The sequence below is a fragment of the Notamacropus eugenii genome, chromosome X (assembly GCF_028372415.1).
Source record: "Notamacropus eugenii isolate mMacEug1 chromosome X, mMacEug1.pri_v2, whole genome shotgun sequence".
Taxonomy (NCBI): domain Eukaryota; kingdom Metazoa; phylum Chordata; class Mammalia; order Diprotodontia; family Macropodidae; genus Notamacropus; species Notamacropus eugenii.
This window is the reverse complement of record NC_092879.1, coordinates 72,583,549-72,601,072: the sequence shown is the minus strand read 5'-3', so window position 1 is coordinate 72,601,072 and position 17,524 is coordinate 72,583,549. Positions and strand designations below refer to the sequence as shown.

Below are 17,524 nucleotides of genomic sequence, written 5' to 3'. Positions count from 1 at the left end.
AGATTAAAAATAAATACTCTTTAAAAGATTTAGCTAAAATCTCATCTTCCACAGGAGGCCTTTTTCAGTTCTCCAGTGGCTTGCATCTTCTCTAAGATTACCTTCCTTCTTGCTTGTTCCTATTTACATGTTGTCTCCCTCATCAGTCAGTCAGTAAACATTTAATGAGTGCCTACTATGTGCCAGGCACTGTGCTAAGCACTGGGCATACAAAAAGAAGCAAAAGACAGTCCCTGCCCTCAAGAAGCTCACAGTCTAATGGAGGAAACAAGCAAACAAATATATAAACAAGCTATATACAGGGGAAAAGCTGAGAAGATTTTTGCCTTTCTTCATAGTCCCACATTAGCACAGTGCTAGGCACAGAGTAAGCACTTAACAAACTCTTCATGATGAAGCTGGGGGGGTGAGGCAGGGAGGGAGGAAGGAAGGAATGAAAGAAAAAAAAGAAAGGAAGAAGGAAGGAAGGAAGGAAAGAAATAAAGGAAGAAAAAATGGAAGGAAGGAAGGAGGGAGGGAGAGAGAGAGAAAAAGGAAGGAAGGAAGGAAGGAAGGAAGGAAGGAAGGAAGGAAGGAAGGAAGGAAGGAAGGAAAGAAGGAAGGAAGGAAGGAAGGAAGGAAAGAGGGAGGGAAGAAAGGAAAATGAGCTCTGTTTTAGATATGCTGAGTTTGAGATACCTATAGGACATCCAGCAATTGGTGATACAAACAAAGCTGGAGTTCAGGAGAGAGTAGATGGAGATAACAGCAAAGTAGCTCATGAAAGTAGAAGACAAGAAAGAGGAAGATGGCAGGAAAAAATGTTTTTAATCTAAGCAATTAGCAATGAAAAACCTTATAGCAACTGAAAACCCCTAGAACTTAGAAAATCAGCCAAGGAGAAGTTTCCTTCAATTCACAGAAATACCATACATGCAAGAAAGCCCCAAAGGAAATCACTCCATATGTTCCATAAAATGAGCAGGTGAGTAAAGAAAAGATAAATGGAAGCATAGCCCAAATGAAGCACTATCCAAACAAAATAGGGCAAAAATCTTTAAGGAAAAATAAAAGATCTTTACAAAGACACATCTTGTGTAAACAGTATAGTCCCAGACCTCCCAACAACCACACTGGCAAATTGGTCACAGTCCCCATGGTTCAATTAAATCATAAAAACAGCCTCAGTAAGGGGAAACACCTTCCAATCTATGGCTAGGTCAAGCTTTGAAAGGGGCTTGAGGCTCACAAAGAGCACTCCATTCCCAGAAATCCCTGCCTCAGAGACCCACTTTCCATCCAACAGTACAATAACAAAAGACTTGATTCACAGTAGCATTTGTAATGAACATATAAAAGGGAAGGGGGAATGGAAGCTAACTAACCTGGAGAAGCTCTATTAAGGGCCCACTTCATCAACGTCAATAAATATGTCTTGGTCATTTCCTCAACGACCAAACAGTCTAGCTAAATTCAGACAGGCTCACCAAGAGAAGGCTGGTCATGAGGTGAGGGATAGCAAGACCTATGGTGCAAGCTTCCACACCCCTAAATTATTATGGTATAGTTGATTTACAAATAAAATGTGTTTCATTAATAGTATGCAGAAAGAGGCTTGAGAACAATAAAATGCTATATAGATTGTTTATATAACAAAAGCACTATTAATAATTTAATTCAATCAAGATGTATTAAAGGCCTACTATGTGCAAGTGGAGTAATGTGAACTGTTGGGAAAGGTAGGTGGGAGGAAGACTATAAGGGGCTTTCTATGCCTGACAGAAGTGTTCATGTTTTATCCTAGAGCTAACAGAGGACCCTAGAGGATAGAGAGCAATTTAGCAGCTATACAAAGGATGGACTTGAGACAAGAGAGTCAAAAGTATGGAGACCAATTAGGAAGAAAATGAAATAGTTCAGGCAAGAGCTTATGAGGGCTCAAACTAGTAATGGAGGCAAGAGATGTTGGGGAGGTAGACTCAAAGACAACACCTGGCAAATAATTAAATGAAGATGGAAAGTGAGAGAGGGAAGAGTCAAGGATGATTCTGAGCTTACTGACCTGGCACCCTCAACAGAAATTGTCAAAAATAAAAAAGGTTTGGTATGGAAAGAGGAGAGATGAGAAAGGAAAAGCAAAAGCAAACACGTTTGTTTCATTAATTGTAAAAGAACTTAATGATACGATGAAATGTAAAAGGTCTGGAGAGTGGATTAAAAAAACTAATATATGCTACACATAGAAAACTGACTGCATAAAAAAGATTCATACAGACTAATGTCAATCAATCAACAAATATTTATTGAGGGAGGCCTACTATGATAAAAGTACTACTAGGGGCTCACAGCATACTTCAAGAGACAAAGCATAAACTCACCAAAAATTAAACACCAATGTAAAATTTCAGTGACAATTAAAGCAACAAAGGACAAGTCACAAAGCACTGCATGATTAAATGCCCAATGATTGAGATAATGAGTATCAAGAGTCCACAAGTAGCTGGGTGCTGCCTACAAATTCACAAACTGGGCCTTGAAGAATGGGTGGGAGTTAACTAGGCATGCTAAGGGGATAGACATGTCAAGATCAAAGGCATGCAGGAAGGAGCAACATTCCAGGAGGGACTTTTTCAATGCTAAAAAAAAAAAAATAGGTCAACAGGGAAAAAAAGTGACTAATTTTATATATCAAGTAGAAAATCCTATGGAATAATTTTAATTTGCATAATTAAACCACTAAAATAGCTTAGGGACATATGAAAGGATATGAAATTGCTAAATAGGTAATCAATTATCCCTTGACAAATAGCACCACAGAAATCCTTCCACAGAAACCAAGAAATCTGGCCTGGATTGGCAAGGCTACCCATCTGCCTAGAGAAATGCAGCCTCAGGACATTTGAGATCTTCCTGCCACCCATTTGACATACCAATTCTCTGCCAGCTCCAAGAGGAGCTTTCCAACTCACAAGGCAGCCCACCCTCCTTTGAGGCTCTCACTTTTCAAGTCCAACAAAGACAAAAAGCAGGTATACACACTTAGCATGAAAATTATTTTAAAGCAAAAAAAAAGTCACAAGATGAAGAACATGCTATTTAACCATAAATGGAATCATTTTAATAATCTTCCAATGAAAAGTCTTCCAAATTCTGGAGAGAATGTCTATTAAAACTGTATATATAAAATATATATATACTATATATATAAATAATAGGTAAGACAATAAATAACACTAGGACATATGGATACCTTGTTGTTGGACAAATCTAGCAAATTGCAAATATTAAAACCAGTACAAGAAGTAACCTGATATAGTGCATCATGGTAGGCATGGAGACAGGAAGTTGTTGTTCAGTCATTTCAGTCATGTCCAACTCTTTGTGACTGAAGTGCTTTGCCATTTCCTTCTCCAGCTCGTTTTACACATGAGGAAACTGAGGCAAACAAGGTTAAGTGACTTGCGCAGGGTCACACATTGAGAAGTATCTGAGGATAGATTTGGGTCCCCTGACTCCAGGGCCAGCACACTATCTACTGGCCACTGATGTGGGTTCAAACCCTACCTCCAACACTTACTCGTTGTGTGATACCTCTCTGAGCCTCAGTTTCTTCATCTGTAAAGGGGGACAATAATAACAACTATCTCCAAGAATTGTTCAGAGGCTGAAAAGAACTTGGCTGACTTGAAAATGCTATACAAATTTTAGCTTTTATTTTTTTTTAAATTAAACCAAGTACCAGTCAGACTATCTAAATAACCCATTGAGAGAGAGCAGGGAAATCTTTCTCTCCATCCTGAGAAACTTTCCCTGAAATAGGTCAAATAGGCAATAAATAAGTATGTAAGGACAGACGCCCATAAATGAGCATTTTTGCTAACTCATAGTACAGTATCATTAACAACGGGAAAACGGAAAAGCCCAGCATAGCTGACACACAGAAACTGAGAAAATCACTCCTGAAACAACTGCTTACATTGGAAGGAGGCAGTAAAAGCAAAGAATGACATGCCAGAGGTGAAGCCAATTAAGGGCAGCAGCCAAAGCAGAACTAAGGGAAGAAGCAATTTGAATGTCATTAAAAAACTTTTTTAAAAAAGGTATTCACCATCTAACTCAGGAAACGGAAGCTAGAAAATGAATAACCAACTTTAACGTCCCACCCCAATCCAACCCCTTCCACCCCTAGCAGGCTCAACAGAATACTATAAGGATTAGAACAGAAATCAAGCAATTTAAACCAAGAAAAAAGTAGTCAAAAGAATGAAATCTAAGCACTGGTCATTTGAAAGAAAAACTGAAACAAGTAGATGGGCCTTGGACCAGACTATAAAAGAAATGAAAAGAGAGAATGGGGAAAAGCAATATTAGCTAAAGAGATAAGATTATATGAGGAAGCAAAGTAATTAAAAAAATTAAAAAGCCTTGTTCAGATGTTTCAACAGTCTTAGTGCTGTTTTTAAGCTATTAAGGCTTAAGACAGTACTAAGACTTTTGGGACAGACACACACACACAAAGTCTCTCTGTGTCTATATTTGTATGTATGTATATGTGTATGTGTATATATGTGTATGGGGGGAGAGAGACAGAGAGAGAGAGAGAGAGACTGTGTCTGCATATCCCGTGAGGTAGAATATGAGAACATTTAAAAATTCCTAGATGCCTGGAGTGCCGAACCGAAACAGGTCAGGCATAAAAGAATTCAGTGTCCCTACTACAGAAACTAAAGCAATCACAAAAAAGAAAAGATCCCTCTTACCCCGCAAATGCTTTCAAAATCATGCCAACATTACACACTATTTTACAATATGCTAATGCAAAGACACCAAAAGCCAATACTGCTTATAAAATGAGGGTAACATAGTCTAAAGTCAGGTCCTAAACATAAGGAAAATGCTTTTCTATTTAGAACTAAAAGGGACCTTGGAGGTAACTTAGCCTACAGCTTCATTCTGGAGATGAGGGAACAGAAATTAAATGACTTGCCCAACACCATACAGGCTGTAAGTAGCAGAGCTTAGATTTGCACTCAGATCTTCTGATTCCAAATCCAGTTTTTTACTGCACATATAACACTACAAAGAAATATGGGAACTAAAAATCTTTTCCTAAGAAAAATAATAAACATTAACTACATATAAAAGATAATTATTCAATACTAGCAATATGCTAAAACATGATACAGAGAATAGCACAGCTTCCTTAGAAAAGTGTAGCATAGAACATACAAGGGAATACTTGTATTTCATTAAAATTATTCTGGAAAAATCAGAGATACCATTGTTCCCCCAGAGAAATAGCACAATGCCATTTAAGGCAATTCTTCAAAATGCTAAAGTTTGTTGGCTTTTACACACCAAGCAGTATAAAGGGAAAGAATAAGTATATTGAATGATGTCTATTTTGATCTAAATGAATGTAAGCCAATAAATAACTTACAGATGGGCAAAATAAATGATTACATGACAGAATTCTCTTCTGGGATTTCCAAGAAAAGTCCCACCAGATTTCGTCATAAAACTGAACAAATGAATAAAAGATTTTATGAGACAAAACAAAAGGGTCAAAATGAAGAGAAAAATCTCATGAAAACAAAAGAAAATGATGAATTGATTCCCAAATTTTAAGTCTCCTATGCATTCTAGAGACTAAGGGACCCATGGAAATGGAGAACCCTACAATTAAGCCAATCATCATTGATGATCATTGATAAAGATCATCTCAGGAAAATAAAAGCTAATCCACTAAGTAAATTGTCTTGACAAAGCTGAACAGTTGTTCAAAGGATACAGGAAAGTTTCAGCTTTCCACGTAGGCCAAGTCATTCGGATTAGCTACATGTTCCAGGTACCTGAGGGTCAAGTCACATTAGACATCAACCTTTAAAAAATTCACCTTTCTGAGTGGCAATCTTTGTAAAATGAACTCTTGTCTCCCTTCTTAAATGAAGCACACTAAGTAGAACTCTTTTCTAGAGGACCCTGTGTTCATACTGGGTTGTAGTACAGTGATGTCACCAGGCCTACTATGCTGTGTGGGGTTGAGTGCTTCGACATTAAATGGCTCTACAGGACATTCATGAGTATTTGCATCTGTTTTTCTGCTTCTTCCCTCCCTGGCACTGGCACTTGTACTCAGTGTCCCTACCTCTAACAGTCCCCACCTCCATTGTGACCTGCTGAGGGCTGGAAAAATAGCTAATCAAGCTTTTCTGAAGCATGTGTAAATCAAGGCTATCAGATTAAATAGGCTCTCAGTGAGTAGCTGAAGGGTCATCCTATGAGAAGAGAAGAAAATGCAGAGATTTTGTGACAACTGGACTCCTTTTTTTCTGTCTATCTGCTAGTTCTCTGATCTATTCCAAAGCCATGAGGGTAATAGACTGTTGAGTCTCAAGGAAGCAAGGTGTTACTTTAACATTAACCTGCATACAATACAATCAATTGCCACATTATCAAAATGGGTATGAGATCTCCAGAGCACCATGACAACAGAAGCTCAAAACAAAAAGGGAGTAAGGGCAAGGATGACAACTTCACCTTCATTATTTAAAAATCACAAGTGGATGAAAATATTGCAACATGCAACAAATTACACAAGGTAATAGCAATTTTTTAGACTATGCAAAGTTATAAAACTCTGCTAGAAAGTAAAAAAGTTTTATATCAAATAATGCAAAATGGAAGGGGCAGAATATGGAAAGAATTAACGCCGATTCCGATTGGGAATATATTTGTTCAGTCACCTTAATCTCAAAAGTGGTTGTAAATTCAATGTTCACTTTAGTTGTCAAGCTTATGGAATGTATACAAAGCCTCTACCAAAAGGAAGCTTCACTGGGAACAACCAACGAGCAGGATGATATGAATACAAACAAGAAAGGAGGTGTGGGGGGGGAAGCTATTAACAATAACAAAGCAGAAATTTGACGCAAATAAAAAAATTCAGAAGTTCACATCCAAAAGCTGGACAAGGAAGGAGCACTACTTTCACAACCCAAGACAGGGGCACAGTCTTGCTTTCCACTAACCTGCTGTGCAGCTATAAGTAAAAGGAAAAATAGTAATTGCCGGAGACAAGCAGGTCAAATTCTCAACTAGTGAAGAGCCTGGAAAGGAACAGAGATATACAAGCGATGAGTGACAGATGCACATAACCCTAAATAAGGTCCAGGCCAATGGGAACAAATATCAGAACAAAGGCCACTGGCAGTAAATGGATCGTTGGGGCACAGTGGAGAAGGCACTCAAATAGGGCTTTTGGTGGCAACCCCGACAAACTTGTTGAGAGTGCCCCTACACAAAAACATGAAAAGTGACAATTCAGAGAAACTATGAAATACAGTCAAGTTTCCAAAATAGATGAAAACAAATCTCTATCTGAAAAAGAGCCTGAAAAGCTGTTTAGGAGAAAAGACATTTTTGTAAGCTTAAGGTAGAGATGACTCACTATTGCCTGGAAAAATGCCATCTGCGGAGTCGTGGGCTCCCAGACTCTCAAAAGTGTATCAAGGTGTGCCCCAAAGTGAAGAGCTCCTTCCCTCGTTAATGGCTTGTGACAACTTCAAAGCTCAGTGGTCCATTCCCCACAACAAAGAATGAATGATTTAGTACTCCCTAAGGGCAAAAAGGGTTTGAAAACCACAGCTAGATAAGGTTAAAGCTCTCTTTCAAAAAGAAACTCTAGTTCAGGGAGTACCTTTTCTTGGAGATACTAGGGGGCTGCAGAAAATGAGGAAAGGGCTTCAATTGTCACCTAAACTGCAAAACACTAGTTCTGTGTATATATTGCAAGAAATATACTTTAAGTAAATTATTATCATAGTTGTCACATTATATGATAATAATTATAATTATTTTGTTTTTCCAGACCTGTTTTTTACTCCCAGGAAAGCATTTCTCTTGACTATGCTGATCAGCAACTAACCTTTCTGCAACTGATAATTTTAGAAACTTGCATGGGGAGTGCAGTAATGAGTTCTGTGGTCACCAAGCTAGTATGTATTACAGATACAACTTGAACCCAGGCCTTCCTGACTGAGGACAGTTCTCTATCCTCAATGGCAGGGGTTCTTAACTTGGGATCTATAGACCTCTTGCTAGATTTCAGGGAGCCATTGAACTCAATAGGAAAAAAATCTTTATTTTCACTAACCTCTAATAGAAATTTAGCATTTAAAAATATCATTTGGGGCCTGCCAGTGGAAGCCATGACACCAAAGACATTCAATTCTAAGCCAAACTTCTTCTCAATGATAATGATGACAGCTGATTGTTAAAGAGTATTCTACCAACCTTGAGACAGGGTAGAGTAGTGATTGGAGAGCTGGCCTCAAAGTCAGGGAAGTTGGGGTCACTTCTCGCCTTTGCCACACACTGGGCAGGTCACCTCATGTGGCACACAGAAAATCCCTTTTGGGCCCCAAAAACGTAGCAGAGAAGGTCCAAGGGGCTGCCTCCCTGGAGATGGCCACACCCCAATCAAATCCCAAATCTAATCCCTAGCCCTAGCCCACCTTACCTACATTAGCTATCCAACAGCCTAGGAGGTAGCTAACCTAAGTATCATGATCATCTTCCTATACATAAGGAAAGTCAGACTCCAGGAATAACTTGCCCCTGGCAAAACTGGTGACCAGAATGTAGAAGGTTCAGGACTCAATTCCATATTTCCTGACTATGAATCAAATGTTGTTTAAAAGGAACATGCAATTTACATTCCATACATCAGACTAGAGGTTGAATAAGTGGAAAATCCCTTGAGATTAGTGAGAAAGGTATTAAATTTACCTTAGCAGGTTTTTTGCTTTGTAAACTTGCTGCATATAAAGACTTGTTTTAAAAATAACTATTTGGCAAAACTGTTACAGCAGATTATTTGTGTTAGTCAACAAGTCAGTCAGCTGACAGTTAAGTATGTGCCCAGCACTGTGCTAAGCTTGTGTAACAGAAAACAAAAAGTGTAAAAAGAATTCTAACCTTCCTTTGATTTTACCAAGACTTGGCAACCATGGAGAAGTCATTTAACTTCTCTGGGCCTCAGTTTCCTCACCTGTAAATGAAGGGGCTAAACTAGATGGCCCCTACGGTCCCTTCCAGCTCCAAATTTATTATTCTATGATCCCATCTGAGGTACAACGAGTCACCTGGCAGCAGCAGGCAGATCACCTAGAGAAAATAGATCGATTCTTGAAAGCAATCCAAATACAAAATGACAAGAAAACATCATCACCCCACTCAACCCTTCCCTTCACACCATCTCAAGTTATTCAGGGTTCACAGTGGACATGGCCTTCTTCCATGAGACCTGAGAGTAGAAGAAGGTGAACAGATGTGGGCACAAGATCCTCCAAAACACAAACGGAGAGCAAGTGTCCTCACCCTTGGACTGCTCAGATTTGAAGGAAGAGAATCAAAAGAAGCAAAGAAGGAATAAAAGGAGGCTGAAGTCTGACAGTGGAGGCCCAGGCCTGAGGCCGAGCACTGGGTCCTGATCCTGGAGCTGCCAAAGCTTCGCTCGGCTTTGATGATGGGTTGAGAAGCAGTCAAAGGATGAGAAAGGAGGGGACGCCTTTGGTTTTGCTCCCATGGACTCAGTGCAATATGACCTATGGAGCAATCAGATCATATGATAAACAAAGGTTTTAAAAGAATTTAATCCAAAGTTTAAAGTTTGGGGGGGGGTTGTGAAAATTATTAACAAACCAGGATAAATATATTACAACTTGGGAAATGCCAGAAAGACAGTGGTCCCTAACCTTTTCAAACACAAGGACCACTTTATAAAGTTCTCCATGTGACAGCAGTTATCCAGTGAGTGATAAGGATACTATTTTTGAAAGCTACCACAAAGTCAGAGGCACGGTTAATAATAGCTTTTCATTTTATCCACTAAAGCAGCATTATTTAGGCCATCTAGAAAATGGCAATACTCTGGTGACCACAAGGATTTAAGGCCCCACCCCCACACCACATCCCCAAAGTTGGGAAGCATGGTTTTGGAAGACATTACCAAGGAACTGGGATCAGGATTTTAGACTATGTAGGACCTGAGATATAACACCCACAGTTTTCTTAGTGGAGAAGTCTTGCCACCAGATGACACCTGGCAATGTTTCCAGCTCATTCCCTCAACGATAGTCTCAATATTTATAATAGGTCAATCTGCAAGTATTAGGGAAAAGTCAGCTATGGCACAAGCTATTACTCTTCCCTCTTTTATTCTACCCAGAAAAAATTTTCAAGAACAAGACTGAATTATTTTTTAAAATGTGTTCACCAATGATGTTTTAAGGAAAAGCTATTACCAACAAATTGTTGACTGCAACTTAAATAAGGAACTCAGCTTTTAAAAGCAGTAGCATTTCTGCTGAGAGAAAATACAAATATTTTCTTCCTCTGAACTAATTAATTCTAAACTTTTAAATGGGGGAAGGTTTGGAGAAAGTGAAAATGCAAGAAAGCTCTTTCCCAGTCTTATAAGTAAAAAGGCAGATAAAGAATAAGATAACTGAACATCATAAAATTCCTATTCCCAACAGTCATTTAGTCGAAAGTCTCCATTTAATGTTGGTTTACTATCAGGTTAAAAAGTAAATTAAAATTAAATTAAAAATTCTGAAGTGATCCTGCTTATTTTTAAAAAATATGTATTTTCATTATTGAAGAAAAAGAATTGTATACAGGTCCTGCTTCTTCCACTAACTGGCCGCTTTACCTGGAATAAGTCATCTAACTTCCCTGGGCCTCAGTTTCCTCATCTGTAAAATGAGGACAATGATAACTACGCTACTGATTTCACATTGTTTCTTTGAGGAATACCAAATCTGGACGCACAGCATGTTACAAAACTTACAGTTCTGAGGGAATCAATAGTATTAATCATTGTTGGCTGGAGAGTTGGGGGGAGGAATTGTCCCCTTAATATAAAATAGTTAAAAAAAAACTAAACCTGTCCTAATTATCCAGGCTGAATCAGAGATGGCTCATTTCCCAATAATTTCACAAGGACCTGTTTAATTACTTTCACTTAATAAAACGGTTAAATAATTTTTCATTTTCTCCACTATAACAAATAATATGAAACATTCAAATTTTTGACATGTGTCTCCTAAAAATGAACAGTAGCACGTACATGGAAAGGGAAGACAATACTGACAGTATCATGCCTTACTAATTTTTGAAAACTGATTTCCCCTTTTTGTTTCAACACCACTTACTTCCTGTTGGACTCCCCTGCACAGAGCCCCAAGAAAACCAGTTCTGGAGCTTCCATCCTTATTTAAAGTGATCTGATACAAATGCAAGCCATCCCTTGGGAGATATTATAAGGCTTTGTCCAATCAGGTGCTATGAAAAGAACCAGAGCTGGTAATGGAGTACAACCTGAGAGATGCCCCAACCTAATGGACTCAGCCTGAGTAGTCAAAGGTCAAGATTTTGAGGACTAGATCCCAGGGGTGCATACAGGCATCAGGATCCATGGCCCTCCATCAAAATAACTTCTAACCCTAAAATAAGAGAATAAGCATTGACTTATTGGACAAGAAACTGACCAACGAATGATCATTTATTGAGCACCTCCTAGGTGACTAGGCTTACAGTAAGAGCAAGGAGATGAACAGGAAAGGAACAGAAGGAAGATCTGCTCTCCTCCCTCAGGGTTCTTACAACATGTCACATAATACACAGATAAACTGATTAGAAGACAATTACAAACAAAAACACAAGCAAATGAGACCTAGGGTCAATTTATGGTCTTGTTTTCCAAACAGTGGAGATACAGTGGAGGACCTAACTGTGTATCTCGAATACTAGGTATTGAAGTTGAAGAGCCCCCAGGGCTGTGCTGATAAATGTTTAACAACAGGCTTTCCAGAGAGAAAATGTATACACCACACAGGTTTAAATTTAATCTTCACTACTGACACGTCCCCTACCGATTTCTTAAGCCCAGACAAACAACAAAACAATACACCAAGCCCTGATTCGATTCTAACCCTAAATGCATTTGCTGATTTCTGGGCAAAAGAAAAATGCTCACACAGAAATTTAACAATCAACTTCCAGTCTGAGCTGGCTCCAGAATAACCCCGACCATAAAATGTTTGTCCTGTGATGGAAGAAAGTCAGCTTAGCACGTCAGAAAGGGGCCCGAACCAGGGAACAGGAGGACATAACTTCGAGTGACATCTCAGACTTTTCCTAGCCACATGACCCTTATTAATTCACAACCTTTCTGAAACTAGAGCTAACACAAGTTTTCTCATAGCAGTGTTGGCAGGAGAGCATTTTGTAAATCCTGACATGTGGACAAAATCTCAGGTGGCAATAAACAAGCATTCATTTATTAAGCACTTACTTTGGGCTAAGCCCTGAGGCTACAAGGAATAGAAGAGAAGCAGTCTCTGTTGTCTATCCTTTGCTTGATTCTATTGGGAGAGCCAAGTACACAGATAGGAGCATCTCTACATCTAATAGAAGGGAAGGGGGTGGGAGTAGGGAGAGGGCTTCCCAGAGAAGATACTGGTACTGGATCCGGTACAGCCTGATCTCCCAGTCTGCCCAACTCTGTGAGGGCTATTTCACCATCCAGGGCCATAACTAAGGCATCCCTGATTTCCTCTCTGAATTCCACACATATCCTGACTCCCCAGGCACCTGGATACAGGTTTTCACTCATCCATTGATCACTTGCTCATCACCCATTTAGCAACCAAACATAGGTACTAACAGCAAACATACAGACAAGAGTCTGGCACCTGTGGTATGAAAAAGTGAAGGTGCATACACAATGTGTAGGGGGAATAGAAGGTTTTTTCTCTGTGACAATCTGAGTGGATTCCAAATACAGAATTGGAAAGGGTCCCCTCCTTTTACAGATAAGTAACCCAAGACCCAAGGAGGTAAAGGCTTGTCCTAGGTGACCCAGGTAGCAATCGGTGGCCAAGTCAGGATTTTCTCCACTGCAGCACGCTGACACCCCGCCTTTCTCCTCTTCCAAGCCCCTTCAAAAAGCTTGGAGGGATGAGTGGGGCTCAAGGAAGACAGGTAGGGGATGGGAGATGGCCTGAGTACGCACTGGGCGGGTTGGAGAAGTCAGAGGCTGTGAAATAACAGCTCACATTCCCAGGATGGCTAATGGTTACAAAGCTTATGGGATCAGAGATCTGGAGCTGGCAGGAACTTTAGAGGTTCACAGCTCAACACCCTCAATTTCACAGAAAAGGAAACTGAGGCCCAAAGAGGGAGGTTAAGCGATTTGCCCGAGGTCACAGAGGTAGTCACTGACGGGGGCGGGATGTGAACTCAAGTGCCGAGACTCCCACCCCCCACACTATGCTAATTAGACGTGTCCCCACAACAGCCGGGGGAGAAGGGGGTAACGCAAACCCATCCCATTTTACAGATGTGGAAACTGAAGCTGGGAGAGGAGACTTCGACTTCAGCGAATGGTACCCAAATTCCGCGCTCTCCCTGGTGCCCCGCCCCTCCTCCCCCCGGAGCCCTCCGGAGCCCCAAGCTCCCGCACCCTGCACTCACCGAGGCCAGAGCTGGTGCTGGCGTGGCAGGAAGTGCCCCCACTGGCCAGAGAGCCGAGGAAGCCTGCAGCCCCTTGCTGAGAGCTTCCGGAACCCCTCTATGATGCCTCGGAGGTCTGCGCATCTCGGTGGCTCAGCTCCCCAAGCAACCTGGGAAGTGAGGAGGGGAGAGGAGGGGAAAGGGGCCCGCGATGGGGAGGCCCCAGAGGAGGGGCGGGGCACTCGGAGAGAGAGGACTGGGAAGGAGGATAGAAGGAGGGAGGGACTAAGAGGAGGGAATGGAGAGCCAAGAAAGCCAATTCACAGGGTGACCACAGCAGCATGGAAAAACCTCAGAACTCTGATCAATGTAGTGACCAGTGACTTGCCTCCAGCCTTCTGACTGACCCCGAGGCAAGCCTCCTCCTTTGGAGAGAGGCGGAGGGCTACAGGTGCCGAATAAGGCATACACTGCCACAAACGATTGAGGTGTTACTTTGTTTTACTCAACTGTATTCCCTTGTTACATGGGAGGGTTCTAGATATCTTAGTGGACAGAGCCCTGACCTCACACTCAAGAAGCCCCAGTACCAATCCTTCCTCAACCCTGGCCTGGAAACCTGGGCACCAGTCACAACCTCTTTTAGTCTCAGTTTTTTAATCTGTAAAGGATGGATAATTAAAACACTGACTTCACCAGATTGTCGTATGGTTCAAATGAGAAAAAAGCATGTGAGACATTTTGCAAAGTACTATATTCTTTGGCTAGCCATAATCCTAGAAGAGCCAGTCACGTACAAACAGAATCAACCAACCTTCAATAAGAGAACAACATCGCTAGAGTCATTCCATAGAAGACACAGTCACAGGGGAAAAGCAGTGAAGCTGGGGGGGAGGATCCAACACAAAGACTAGCAAACACCTGTCCCAACTATATCCCTCAAGGGGCTCACATGCTAATGAGGGGCAGACTCATGCTAATTAAGAAAGAGGGAGAAGACTCCAGGTTTAGGGGGTTTGAAGGCTCTCCATTCGGTGGTTGGCATAAAATCCATAGAGGATTCAAGAGCAGCCCAATGCAGTCAAACATCCCATTAGCTTTGGGGATGGCATGCCATTCCATCCTCTCAATCTTCCAGTCTTGTAAAAGCTGAGACTGCCTAGACATACATCCCTCCCGTCTTCTACTTAGCAAGTTGCATTGTTGCACCTATAGCACTTTGTATTTGGTGTTATGAAATTTCATTTGGCAACTCTAGCACTACAAATTACAGAAGACTGGTCAACCTGCTTTGCTGGAGGAAGTTTCCATACCAGAATACCCCCAGGACTCTGAAATAATGAATACTAATAATAATAGCTAACATTTATTTGGTGCTTATTACCAGCTAGACACTGTACTAAGTGCCTTTGATCCTCACCACAACCCTGGGAGGTAGGTGTTATTATTATTCCCATTTTACAGATGAGGAAATTGAGGCAAACAGGTTAAATGACTTACCCAAGCTTAATCAATCAATACACATTTATTAAGTATCTGAGACTGGATTTGAACTCAGGCCTCCCTGACTCTAGACCCAGCACTTTATCCACTGAACCTCACAGGTAGAAGAAAATTTAAAACCAAAAAAACCATAGCAATAACAAGTCAACCTAAAACCAAAAAAACCATAGCAATAACAAGTCAACCAAAACAAAAAAAAAAAAAACACAGAAAAATTGACTTAAAATATTTGGCTCCAAATCCCAGTCTATTAACACTGAGCCTGCCAACTCTTTAAGCCAGAATACCTCCTGAAATCTTTGAAACTGACTGGCTAAAAGGAAAACATTAAGATTCCAGATTCTGAATAGGTCCACTAGTCCAGCCAACCCTATCCACCAGGCTACGGGGTCCTAAGTAAGTCACTTTCTTGGCATGTGCAAGGTAGCCATGAATCAGTTCTCAAATAGGTCTACTAATCCCATCCTGACTTGATCCTTACTTGGGATTATTGAGGTCAGAAATGAACCCTCTTGGGGCTTGGCTAGACAGTGTGAGCTCTGGGCAAAGGGACTACAGAGAGGGCATGGCTGGGTTGCCCTGACAGAAGGCAGTCCCATCAACTTCTAAGGAAACAGAACCAGAGCTTCAAGGAGAGGATCTCAGGTGTCTTCCTCAGTTTCTCCACATTGTAGCCTTAATCCCTCCCAGTGTCTATGTTTTCACTTATATGTAAGGGGAGCAGAGGTCAGCACAGGGCCTGGCACATAGTAAGTGCTTAATAAATGCTTGGCTGGCTGATCTGCATGGGCTCACTGTGAACTGTTTAAGTCTTGATGCTTTTACACTCATCACTTCCAGCAGTTCTGACACACAGCCTCTATGCAAACACAGCCAGATTGGCTCTAGAGTGACCATGTGAGTGCTCTCTGACCTTCTGTGTCCCTCAGTTCAGCCACCTCCTTGAAAATGAGCATGTTACATATATGATCATGAACCCAAAGGGAAGGGGTGGTCTGGGTCAGCCAAAGAGACTGACAGAGATGACATCTCCAAGTTTAGAAGGTTAACTTTAGAGACTCAGTAGTCACTGCCTGGTACTTGTGACTGATTTTCTGCCTAGCAACTGAGAAAGAGATGAGTTTCATGGCTAATATTCAGTATGTCCGGCTAAAAAAGCTCCACTTCCCCCCCAAAAGACTTTGAATTCAAGACAACCAGAATGAAATCTAATATCCCATTATAGCTTCTGGAGATGCCATGTGACACATACATTTAGTCTTCAGTCGATTAAAACTCCAGATTATTTTCACATGGACCACTGCCTCCATATGCTTCTTGACCATCGGTCAAGGGACAAATTTCAAGAAATCTAGGAAGACTTGTAAGAACTGACATAGAGGGAAATGAGGAAAACCAGAACATAAAGGGAAATAACTGTGAAAGACTAAGAACTCAAATCAACACAATGAACAGTCATGACTCCAGAAGGCTCAGGATGAAGCCTGCTTCCCACCTCTTGGGAGACATGTGATGGCCAAGAGGTGTGGAATGAGACATTTTTCAGATACAGCCACCATGTGAATTTATTGTAATTGATTGAACTCACTTGTTACAAAGAAGGCTTTTATTGAGGAAAGGGGAAAGAGTTGTGAAGAGGTAGTTCTAGTGATGCAAAAAAAAAAATTGACAAGTGTCAAGGAAACATTAAAAATACACTAAAGAGAAAAGGAGATTCAGAAAAAGGACAGAGTCAAGCAGGGCAGTACTGATATGTGTTAAACTGTAATCTGTAGAGAGCCAAGATGGTGGAGTAGAAAGATGCACCTACTCTAGCTCTTCCCCCACAGCCCATAAAATACCTGTAAAAAATGACTCTAAACAAATTCTAGAGCAGTGGAAGCCACAAAGTGACAGAATGACAGAGATTTCTAGCCCAGGGCAGCCTGGAGGGCCAAGAGGAAAGGTCTATTGCACAGGGCATGGAGCTGAGCACAGCCCACAGAGCCCAGCCCAGCCTTGGCCACAGGCACCAGGAGGAACAGGACAGGAGCAGGCCTGAGGGGTGGAATCCCTGGCAGTAACTGCAGTTCCCAGATCCCTCAGCCCACAAATGCCAAAGACAACTTCAAAGGTCAGTGAGAAAGCTTTTTCACTTGGGTAAGAAGGGAGCAAAGTCTTCCCCAGCCCCAGCCTCAGGCAGCAGAGGCAGCAGCTGTGTCCACTTTTTGGAGCCCTCAGCCTAAAGACCCTGGGGGAATTCAGCTGCTGATCTGGGTCTCAGCCCTAAGTGGGGGCCCTGGGGTGAGGAAGAGTGCTAACGTGGTAGAGCTGGTGGAAGCTCTGGAAAGGGAATTCTACTTGCAGATCCTGGGCAGAAAAGCTTTGGTAGCTCCCAGACCAGAGCACAGGCCAGGAGAGGAGTAAACTCCTCTCCCTTGATTGTGCTACCTTGGAGGAACTGAGAACTTACAAGTTCCCAGAGTATACCCTCCTCTTGACAAAGGACTCAAAAGTCAAATAACTGGCTGGGAAAATGCCC

At 41.4% G+C, this 17,524-nt stretch overlaps 1 protein-coding gene across 8 annotated transcripts in view; it reads right to left on the bottom strand.

Moving 5' to 3' along the window:
* The window catches only part of ZNF275 (zinc finger protein 275), a 58,868-nt gene extending 45,133 nt beyond the window's left edge, over nt 1-13,735 (bottom strand). For 2 of the 8 annotated variants that reach the window (XM_072627056.1, XM_072627061.1), the window contains exons 1-3: nt 13,522-13,698; nt 9,032-9,147; nt 7,011-7,088 (exon numbers count right to left, since the gene is read on the bottom strand). The gene's annotated coding sequence lies outside the window, so the exon portion shown is untranslated. The other 6 variants (XM_072627057.1, XR_011971288.1, XM_072627058.1 and 3 more) reach the window with 6 other exon arrangements.
* Nucleotides 13,736-17,524: the final 3,789 nt, after the last annotated feature.